The sequence below is a fragment of the Lactuca virosa genome, chromosome 1 (genome assembly GCF_052849685.1).
Source record: "Lactuca virosa cultivar CGN04683 chromosome 1, Lactuca_virosa_CGN04683_v6, whole genome shotgun sequence".
Taxonomy (NCBI): domain Eukaryota; kingdom Viridiplantae; phylum Streptophyta; class Magnoliopsida; order Asterales; family Asteraceae; genus Lactuca; species Lactuca virosa.
In genome coordinates this window covers 209,189,068-209,199,858 of record NC_136426.1, presented here as the reverse complement: position 1 = coordinate 209,199,858, position 10,791 = coordinate 209,189,068, and the positions used below count along the sequence as shown (strand labels likewise).

At 33.1% G+C, this 10,791-nt stretch overlaps 1 pseudogene; it reads right to left on the bottom strand.

The window, feature by feature from the left end:
- Positions 1-1,995: 1,995 nt before the first annotated feature.
- On the bottom strand, positions 1,996-3,218 carry LOC145108502 (flavonol 4'-sulfotransferase pseudogene; annotated as a pseudogene).
- Between the last annotated feature and the right edge of the window lie 7,573 nt (positions 3,219-10,791).

The window sequence follows — 10,791 nt, the reverse complement described above, 5'->3', positions numbered from 1 at the left end:
CATTCTTATGTGATTTTACCATAATCATTCTTATGTGATTATACTAGAACTACAATTCTGGCAGAATCATTCCTATGTGATTCTGCAAGAATATAATACTCTTTACACATTATTCAAATAAAAAAATACATTAGATGCAAAATATTCTTAAAAAATTAAACAGTTAAAGATGAGAATAACACCCGATGATGATGTAAGATAACTATTCTAATATTTCAGTTAGTTGATCACTAAGTAATAACATTATAGTACACAAATAATAACATTAATAGAGATAATTTGTTGTACTCCTGGTTCAGTAATTACATCAAACACATGGTAGGCATTGATGAATTCTAACAGATAGATATAAATTTGACTATGAAATTGGTGTGCATAATAGTAAATAACTATTAAAAACAATAGTAACATCCAACTAAAATATTATCTAAAAATATGTGAACATATGATTCCAATTCTTAATTCTTAATGGAAACTATAGAACTGATATAAAAAAAATTAAGCATCGACTTTCCATTATCTTTTTGACAAAAGGCACAAATTTTCACATTGCTCACAATCACCAAAAAAACAATTTACATATTTTTGATGTAATTTGATAATCCACGATTTAGATAATGTAAATATATTAAAAATTGAATCCAAATAACATGATTCAGTAAGGCTGCATTCAAAATAAATAAAAATATATACTCATCGAGTATCTAAGCTAGTGACGGCTCAAATGAAACACACAAAACCCTAAACATATTTTGATAAAATTGAAAAGGTACCGTTAAAGTGGCAGAAGGTTGTCGGAGTATGTGTTGGGGTTTCACAGAGATTAAATGGCGATGCTCGGTGGCAGGGGGCTGCCGAAGGTTCCTTTCGACCTTTGTCAATAATGATGGAGTCTGACGGTGAAGAGGTAGGAAGAAGAACATAAAATGGTGATCTGTTGTGAGGGATGATGATGAACGTGTCGGAGGGTTAATCGGGGGGAAGAAGGTTTTGAGGACGAACGAATGGAAGAAATTTGAAGGTTTGATTATTAGGTCAACATATTTATTTTGGTGATTTTAAATCAAATCCCTCATTTATCTCAATTACCATAATTTTAGAGTCATGATTTACTAATTTACCCTTATTAATTTATTTAATTATTAAATTATTGCTAAATTCTCATTGGTCCATACATGCATACAATACTTATAAAAAAACATTTGAACCTAACTATATATATATATATATATATATATATATATATATATATATATATATATATATATAAAAGATGGTAAATTTGTTAAAAATTAAATAAGAAAATCAAAAGTATCTGATTGGCAACGTTCACATTCGTCCAATGGTCACAAAGAGGCAACAATTCAAATTTTTACCATCGGACGTCGGTGGAATACTACCGTCGGTATAAAATTATACTAACAGTACAAAAAGGAGGTAGGGCACAGTGTTTACCGCCGGTGGAATACGCCACACTAGTTATCGCCGGTAAGCTTTTTATGATACGGTAGAGCCTTATAACCTAGCATTTTATAAATAAAATATTAATATTAAAAAAAATCTAAAATAATAAAAAGTGTTTGAGTGATTGAAGCCGACACGATCTACATTTAATAAAAAAAAATAGTTGATTTGGTTGATTAAAAAAAACAATAATTCAATTTTATTGATATAAGAGATCTGCAATAAAAAAAATGTGGTGTGGTTATAGTAAACGCCATATTTATTAACACATGCTTACGACCAAGTGCCAGACGGCCACACCCAAGAAACGTAACCTACGGCGTCATTAGCTGAGCACGTTAGTGCATTTATGGCGGAAGTCTAGGTAAACTGATCCATGTATATACATCATTTTTACTACCATTAGTACGTAGTGAATACATTAATTAATATATCACCAGATCATCTTCGACGATTTTAACAAACATTTTTATAGAACCATTTCTATTCTCATTTATTTTTATAGTAGAATCTAACAAGATTTTACCGGAAGCATGGAGATATGTATATCATAAAAACAAACATAACAAAATCATTCAAATCTGAAAGAGAGAACGTACGTAAAATAATGAAAAAAATATAAAAGTATCTATATCAAAATAGATGATCAAACATAAAAGTGATCAATTATTGAAAACCAAGCAATTTCAAAGATAGACCGAGATAACGCACATGCATATCAATATGGAGTGATCTTGAGGCTCTAGTTCATCATCATTTCAGAAGTAAACCAGTTCCACTCATTTTTTCATCGATTAGTTTGTCGATCTTTTCTTTCATCGCATCTGTGAAGTAGTTTTCCCAATCTCCATCCTTGGCCTTCCTAAAAAAGAGTCGGCGTTCTAAAACAAAAGCTTCATCTGCTTGATACATCCCACTTTTGTTCAGTTCTAAGTTGCTCAAACTATCAAAACTACACATCTTTATAATATTTTCAAGCACGCCTGCTTTCTCTTCTTCAACTGAAAAAGGACATTCAATAAACTCCGCAAGCCGTTTCACATTACTCGAAGCATCTTTTTTCAAATCTTCATATTTCAAGAAAAGAAATCTATCCGGTCTTTCCTGGCTTGCTTTCCAGTATTCCAAGATATGATCCCAGTATGGTCCAAAGATTGAAATGCCTCGACAAAAATCATCAAACGCCTCCTCAAATGGTGCATTTTCTTCCGACAAGTTTACAATTTCTCGAAAGAAATGATAGTAGGAAACTATGACGTCTTTTATGTTTCGGTATATGTAGACAATCTTGCAATTTGAAGCTATTACTGATTTTGGCAAAGAAGAATAAGGAAGGTGCGTACCGAGGAGGGGGAGGTCCGAGGGGTTTTCTTTTATTTTTGCAAGGTGCAAGTTCTCTAGAAACCGGACGCAATCATGAGGCAAGGTTGTTAGCAAAGGGCTCCCTGCTGCATGGTCAAACTTTTCTCGGGTTAAAATGGCAAAACTCAAGGCCTTCTGCCAAGTTGTGCCAGTTTTGGGGCAACTACATAATAGTACGTCACCTGGCTGTGCCTCGTAGCTTTGAGCAAAATTGATTTTTTAGGGAAGTTTTGAGCGTTCCAGGAGCCTTCATACTTGTACAAGGTCGCTCTGCCTTGCAACCAGCTATAGGTGTGTTGAGGAAGTTTTTTGTAGAGCTCTTCCATGGCTGAACTTCAGCTACATTTGGTATGGATATGGATGGGTATTTGCTTATTAGTTATTACTCCATCAACTTTTGGTGTGGTCTATGCATCCCCTGCCTTTTACGTTTCTTTGTAATCCCTATCTATATTTTTATTACTATTTATTATTTATTATTTTTATATTATATTATAAAACAAACATAAAGAATTGAAAATAAACTTTTCACTGAAACTATATTTGTAACCGAAATAAAGCTTCATATTTCTTAAACCAAATTTTACCTTTTACAATGTTGATCCATATGGTTTAAGTTTATTACAGCGATCATATTGTTTGCTTTTTTTTTGAACGGCGAAAATGCATTAGCACAAAAAAGAAAGACTTAAACGAGGAGCTCAAGCCTAATTACAAAGAAACATTTGAAATAGGAGACATACACCAAAGAGACCAATCACTACTAGAAAACTGGGTGATTTTCAATGGAAATTAGTGATGGAATTTTCCGTCGAAAAATAGTGACAGAATTCTGACAGAATAGCGACAAAGGTAAAAACCCTGATTTTAGTGACGAAATTATGACAGAATAGCAACGGAAAATTTTACGTCGAAAATCTATCGGTAATTACCGATGGTATACCGACGGATTATAAAGGAAATGTTAACATTATGTTTTCATTTGTTATCTGTTGGTAATCACCAACCGATTTTCGACGAATATCTTTTTTTTAGAAATTTTTTTTTAGCATTAGTATAAAATAATTCAATTATTAATAATAGTCTTAATATTTAAATTGTTCTTTATTTTTATAATTATTTACCGAATAATTCAGTTCTTCTAATTATTAACGTATTAGTATTTTTATTATTACTTATAAATAATAAAAAAATAATAAATTACCGACAAAAAAAATTCTTTTTTAGAAAATAAATCAACGTTTTCTATTAGTATTAATAAAAATATATTTCAATTATTATTCATAGTATTTTTCATTATGTATAATTATTTTTGAAATAATTTAATCCTTATTATTATTATTATTATTTACTATTTATCATTATTATTAATATTTTATAGTATAAGAATAATAACAATATAATTAAAAACAAAAACAAAGACAATAATAATAATAAAAGTAAACATAATAATAATTAATAACATTAATAATAATAATAATAACAATAATAATAGGAAAGAAAATACATATATTAATAAAAATATAAGTAGTAATAACAATAATAAATATAAAAATTTTAATATATAGTAATTAATGTATAATAAAAGTGTGAAAAATTAAAGCGATAAAAACAAGGTTTGGTGCTCGAAAATTTGAAAATTAGAAATAAAATTTGGTTTCGATGGTGTACATGGGTGTACGTACATATATATTAGCTATAATTTGGTAAATTTATAGTAATTTATGTATTATATAGTTGCAAAAAAAAAGCGGCAAAAACCAATTTATAGTAATTTATGTATTATATAGTTGCAAAAAAAAAAGCGGCAAAAACGATGTGTGGTGTTCGGAAAGCTTGAAAATTAGAACTCGTTCGTCAGAAATCAGTAGGTAATTAGCGACAGAGCAGTGACGAATATTAGCATCCATCGCTAATGACCGACATATCAATTCTAATTTTCATGTTTTGAAGCACCATACGTCGTTTTTTCTACTTTATTTTTCTCACAACTATATAATACATCAATTACTATACATTTACCAAATTATAGCTAATATACACATACGTACAACCGTGTACACCTTCGGAACCTACATTTCAATTATAATTTTCAAATTTTCAAGCACCAAACGTCGTGTTTTCCGCTTTACATTTCTCACACATTTATTATAAATCAATTACTATACATTTACGAAATTGTAGCTAATATATACATACGAACACCTGTGCACACCATCGGAGTCCCGCTACTAATCTTATGTTCAAATATCTAAATACTTGTTAATACACGAGATCCCTATGGTGTGTACGGTTGCATGTACAATATTTGCTATAATATTTTCAACGTGTTTTAATTGGTGTATAATAAAGGCGTGAGAAACATAAAGCAATAAAAACCATATTTGGTGCTCGAAAATATGAAAATTAGAATTGAAACGTTAGTTCCGATGGTGTATATAGGTGTACGTACATGTATATTACCTATAATTTGGTAAATATATGGTAAGTGATGTATTATATAGTTGAGATAAAAAAAATAAAGCGGCAAAAACGAAGTGTGGTGTTCTAAAAACTTGAAAATTAGAATTCGTCCGTAGGAAATCTATTCGTAATTAGAGACGAATATTAGCATCCGTCGCTAATCTGTCAGTAATAACGACAACCGACAGATCAATTCTAATTTTCATGTTTTCAAGCACCATACGTCATTTATTCTACTTTATTTTTCTCAAACCTATATAATACATAAATTAATATACATTTACCAAATTATAGCTAATATACACATACGTACAACCGTGTACACCTTCAGAACAGAGGTTTCAATTCTAATTTTCAAGTTTTCGAACAACAAGCGTCATATTTTCGGCTTTTATTTTTGTCACACATTTATTATACATCAGCTATTATACATTTACCAAATTATAGCTAATATGCATTTACGTACACTAAGCACACCAACAAAGCCTCGCTACTAATATTATGCTCTAACATATAAATACTTATTAATACATGGGATCCCGATGGTGTATACAGTTGTATGTACAATATTTGTTATAAATTGTTCGATGTGTGTTAATTGGTGTATAATAAAGGTGTGACAAAATAAAACAATAAAAACCATGTTTGTTGCTCGAACGCTTGAAAAATAGAATCGGAACATTGGTTTTGGTGGTGTACACGGGTGTATGTTTGTGTATATTAGTTATAATATGGTAAATATATATTAATTAATGTGTTATATATGTTTGAGAAAAATAAAGCGGAAGCAACGACGTGTATTGCTCGAAAACTTAATAATTAGAAGTGGTCCATCGGAAATCCTTCAATAATTAGTGACTGATTAGCAACAGAATATTCACATCCGTCGGTAAGTACCCATGGATTTTCAACGGACCAATTCTAAATTTCATGTTTTCAAGTATCATACGTCGTTTTTTCTGCTTTAATCTTCTCAAACCTATATAATACATCAATTACTATACATTTACAAATTATAGCTAACATACACATAGATACAACCGTGTACATTTTTGGAACCGACGTTTCAATTCTAATTTTCAAGTTTTCGAGCTCCAAACATCGTATTTACCTCTCTTATGTTTCTCATACATTTATTATACACCAATTACTATAAAATTTCCAAATTATGGCAAATATACACATACAAACACCCGAGCACACCATTGAAGGCCCGTTACGTACTAATCTTACGCTTTAACATTTAAATACTTCTTAATTCATAGATCCCCATGGTGTATATTGTTGTGTGTACAATATTTGCTATAACTTGTTCGATGTGTGCTAATTTGTGTATAATAAAGGTGTGGGAAAATAAAGCGATAAAAACCATGTTTGTTGCTTGAAAACTTGAAATATATAATTGAAATGTTGGTTCCGATGTTGTTCACGGGTGTACGTATGTGTATATTTGCTATAATTTGGTATATATACATATTAATTAATGTAATATATAGGTGTAAGAAAAATAAAGAGGAAAAACAGCGTATGTTGCTCGAAAACTAGAAAATTAGAACTGGTCTGTCGGAAATCTCTAGGCAATTAATTAGCGACGGATATTAGCATCCGTCGGTAATTATCGGCGGATTTCTGACGGACCGATTCTAGTTTTCATGTTTTTTAACCGATTCTAGTTTTCATGTTTTCGAGCACCATACTTCGTTTTTTCTGCTTTATTTTTCTCAGACCTATATAATACATCAATTACTATAAATTTATAAAATTATAGCTAATATACACATACGTACAACCATGTACACGTTCAGAACCGACGTTTCAATTCTAATTTTCAAGTTTTCGAGCACCAAAGGTCTTTTTTTTCCTCTTTTATTTTTCTCACACCTTTATTATAAATCAATTACTATACCTTTACCAAATTATAACAAATATACACATACGAACACCCATGCAAACCATCGGAGCCCAGCTACTAATGTTATGCTATAACATTTAAATACTTATTCATACATGAGATCACGATGGTGTATACAATTGTATGTACAATATTTTTTATAATTTGTTCAATGTGTATTAATTGGTGTATAATAAATGTGTGAGAAAAATAAAGCGATAAAACCATGTTTAGTGCTCGAAAACTTAAAAAAAAAAATAGAATTGAGACGTATATGGATGCATGTATATGTATCTTAGCTATAATTTGGTAAATACATAGTAATTGATTGATGTATTATATTGGTGCAAGAAAAATAAATCGTAAAAAATGATGTATGATGCTCGAAAATTGAAAATTAGAACTTTTATGATAGCTAATATTAATAATAAAAAAATAATAATTATTATAATTATAGTTATAATATTGGCTAATCATAATATATTTGAAAAAGAATGGATAAATATAAATCAATTCATCCTAAAATCAGATGTACTCCAACTTCACGCCAAAAAAAAAATTCTAGGTTTATATTTTTCACATACTCCCGCCTCCATCGTATTCGTACCTTCCATTCCAATTCATGCTTCCTCAACAGTCGTCCCTTTCGATCTGCTGTTCATTCTCCATTTTCCTATATGTTCAGTGAAACGCTAAGCCACAGTCCTTCGCTAGTTTTAGATTGAAATCGGTATGACATTCCTCTCATGAATCCTAGCACTGATCCTCTGCCGAGGACACCACCTCGATAAAAGCGTTATGCCAGTGCCGCTTTCCTTCAACCCTTCCCATCCGCCGGCGCCGACGTCCTCTAGCTCTCAGTAAGCTCTGTTAACTCAGCCTAATCCCTCCTTATTTACTTTGAATCAATTCCATTTTTCTTTATAATGTGATACGCCTCAAAGGTTTGTTAGGTCTACCAAAGGCGCCAATCAGATTTTTATGGATACGTTTTTATTAAATTAATTATTTAAATAAGTTAGGATACATTTTTATTAAATTAGGATTTATCTTTAAAGTATTGAGCAAGTTAGGTATTTTAGTTATTTTAGGATTCCTATAAAGATACTATAAATATTGTCAATTTCGGGTTCTTGTCTTCGGTTTCGGATCTAGAGTCTATCAATTAGTATCAGAGATGTCAATTTTGATAACAATGACAAACAACACCACCGAGATCAACGCGTTGGAAGATATAGTATTGAAACTAGGGGAGGATTTTGAAGCTACCAGGCAGGAAAACATCTAGCAGTTTAGTGACATCTTGAAGGCTATTGGGAATCTCACGACGGCTGTGGAAGGACAGAAGTCAAACAAAGGACCTATGTTTGAATTCTGAAGATGATGTATCAGGGTGGAAACCTCCCAAAAACAACGACAAGAACAAGGGAACGGGGAGATTGAGTTGGGAATTTTGAAAACTCAAAGCACCAATTTTCGAAAGGGAAGATGTGTACGGTTGGATTTATCGGGTGGAAAGCTTCTTTGAGGTTCAATGGATTGAAGAGAAGGAACAGTTAAGGGCGGCAACAATTTGTTTAGATGGGTTGGCATTGTCATGGGTGGAATGAAGAGCGAACCCCATTTGCTACATGGGCGAATCTAAAACAACAACTGCTGGAACGGTTCCAACCATCACACGATGGAAGTGTGTACGAACAACTTCTGACGATTCAGCAGGAATGTACGGTTCGTGATTACGTATGTGTCTTTGAACGGTTAGCAGGACAGTTGACCGACATACCAAAAAAGGTTATAGAAGGCAATTTCCTTAAGGGGATGAAGCCATAATTACGTTATGCAGTTAGAATTATGGAACCCGAGAGCGTAGCCAGAGCCATGTGAATCACTATAATGTTGGATGATAATAAAGCTATAGGAGGTGCAAGACAGGAGGAGGCACAAACCCACACCGAGGAAGTAGCAACGGGCCAACACGTCAGTCATACTCATCACCGACAACAACCTCAACGATCACAAGTGACAAGAAGTACACCACTAGTTTTGGAAATCAATTTAAACGACTGACAGAGGCGGAATTTCTAGAGGAAAAAGCTAAAGGAATATGTTTCTGATATGATGGGAAGTTCACACCAGTCAATCGTTGCCCTGCAAAACCCTTCAAGTCTTGATAGTTGACGGCGAGGAAAGTGAAAACGATTAAGAAGAAGAAATAGAGCCTGCACACCTCGACACGGTGGAGGTATCCGTGGGCTCACACCACCACAAACAATGTAGATTAAAGGTGAGATAGGTGGGGTGCAAGTGCTCGTGTTGATAGATAGTGGGGCCACCCACAACTTTATCTCAAAACAGGTGGTACGGGAGCTAGGAGTAGAGATTTCAAATACTGGGTCGGTATGAGTAAGGCTCAGGAATGGCATGCTGGAACAAAGTCGAGGAACATGTTTGGGGGTAGTCCTTAACCTACCCGAGTTAAAGATTATAGAAGATTTCTACCCATTGTAGTTAGGAGGATTTGATCTTATTTTGGGTATTAAATGACTCTTGGTGATATGATAGTTAACTGGAGAGAGCTACGAATGCAATTTTGGGTAAGTGATCGTTGGATGACCTTTCTGGGGGATCCAAATCTCTCTAAAACATTAATCTCTTGTAAAACTTTGTTTAGAGAAGTACAACAGGAAAAAAAGGGTGTTCGGTACATTTAAGCGAAACAGACGCGATAGCCGAGGCACCTCCATCGATTCCATCAATTGTCCAGCCGTCGGTACGGAGTTCAAGGATGTTTTTAAGATGCTGCACGAGCTACCACCTCGTTGCATCCATGACCACAATATCGTGCTCCAAACCGATACAAACCCCATGAGTGTAAGACCTTACCATCACCTACATGCTTAAAAGGATGAGATTGAGAAATTTGTGCACAAGATGTTGGAAGAAAGTGTGATCCAACCAAGTACGAGTCCATTCTCTAGCCCGGTTTTATTAGTGAAGAAAAAAGATGGTAGTTGGCCTTTTTGTATTAATTATCGCGTCTTGAACAAAGTCACAGTTTTAGATAAATTTCAAATTCTGGTAATCAATGAACTCTTACAACAACTTCATGGATCCATCATATTCGCAAAATTGGATCTCAAGACGGGTTACCATCAACAACTTCATGGATCCATCATATTCACAAAATTGGATCTCAAGACGGGTTACCATAAGATCCATATGAAATTAGGGATGTGTCGAACACAGCATTTTGGACCCACAAAGGTCACTACAAGTTCCTAGTCATGCCTTTCGGCTTGACTAACGCCCCAACAACTTTCCAATCATTAATGAATAAGGTATTCCAACCTTTCTTGCGATGCTTTGTATTAGTGTTTTTCGATGACATCTTAGTTTATAGTAAGACCGAGACGAAACATGGACAACATCTACGACAAGTATTTGATTTATTGCATGCTAATAGCCTATATACAAATATAGAAAGTGTTCTTTCGCACAACGACGGGTGGAATATTTAGTCGATATCATATCTAAGGAGGGAGTATCTGCTGACCCAACTAAGATTACAACGATGAGGGATTGGCCGATCGTTAAACATTGCGGGAACTGTG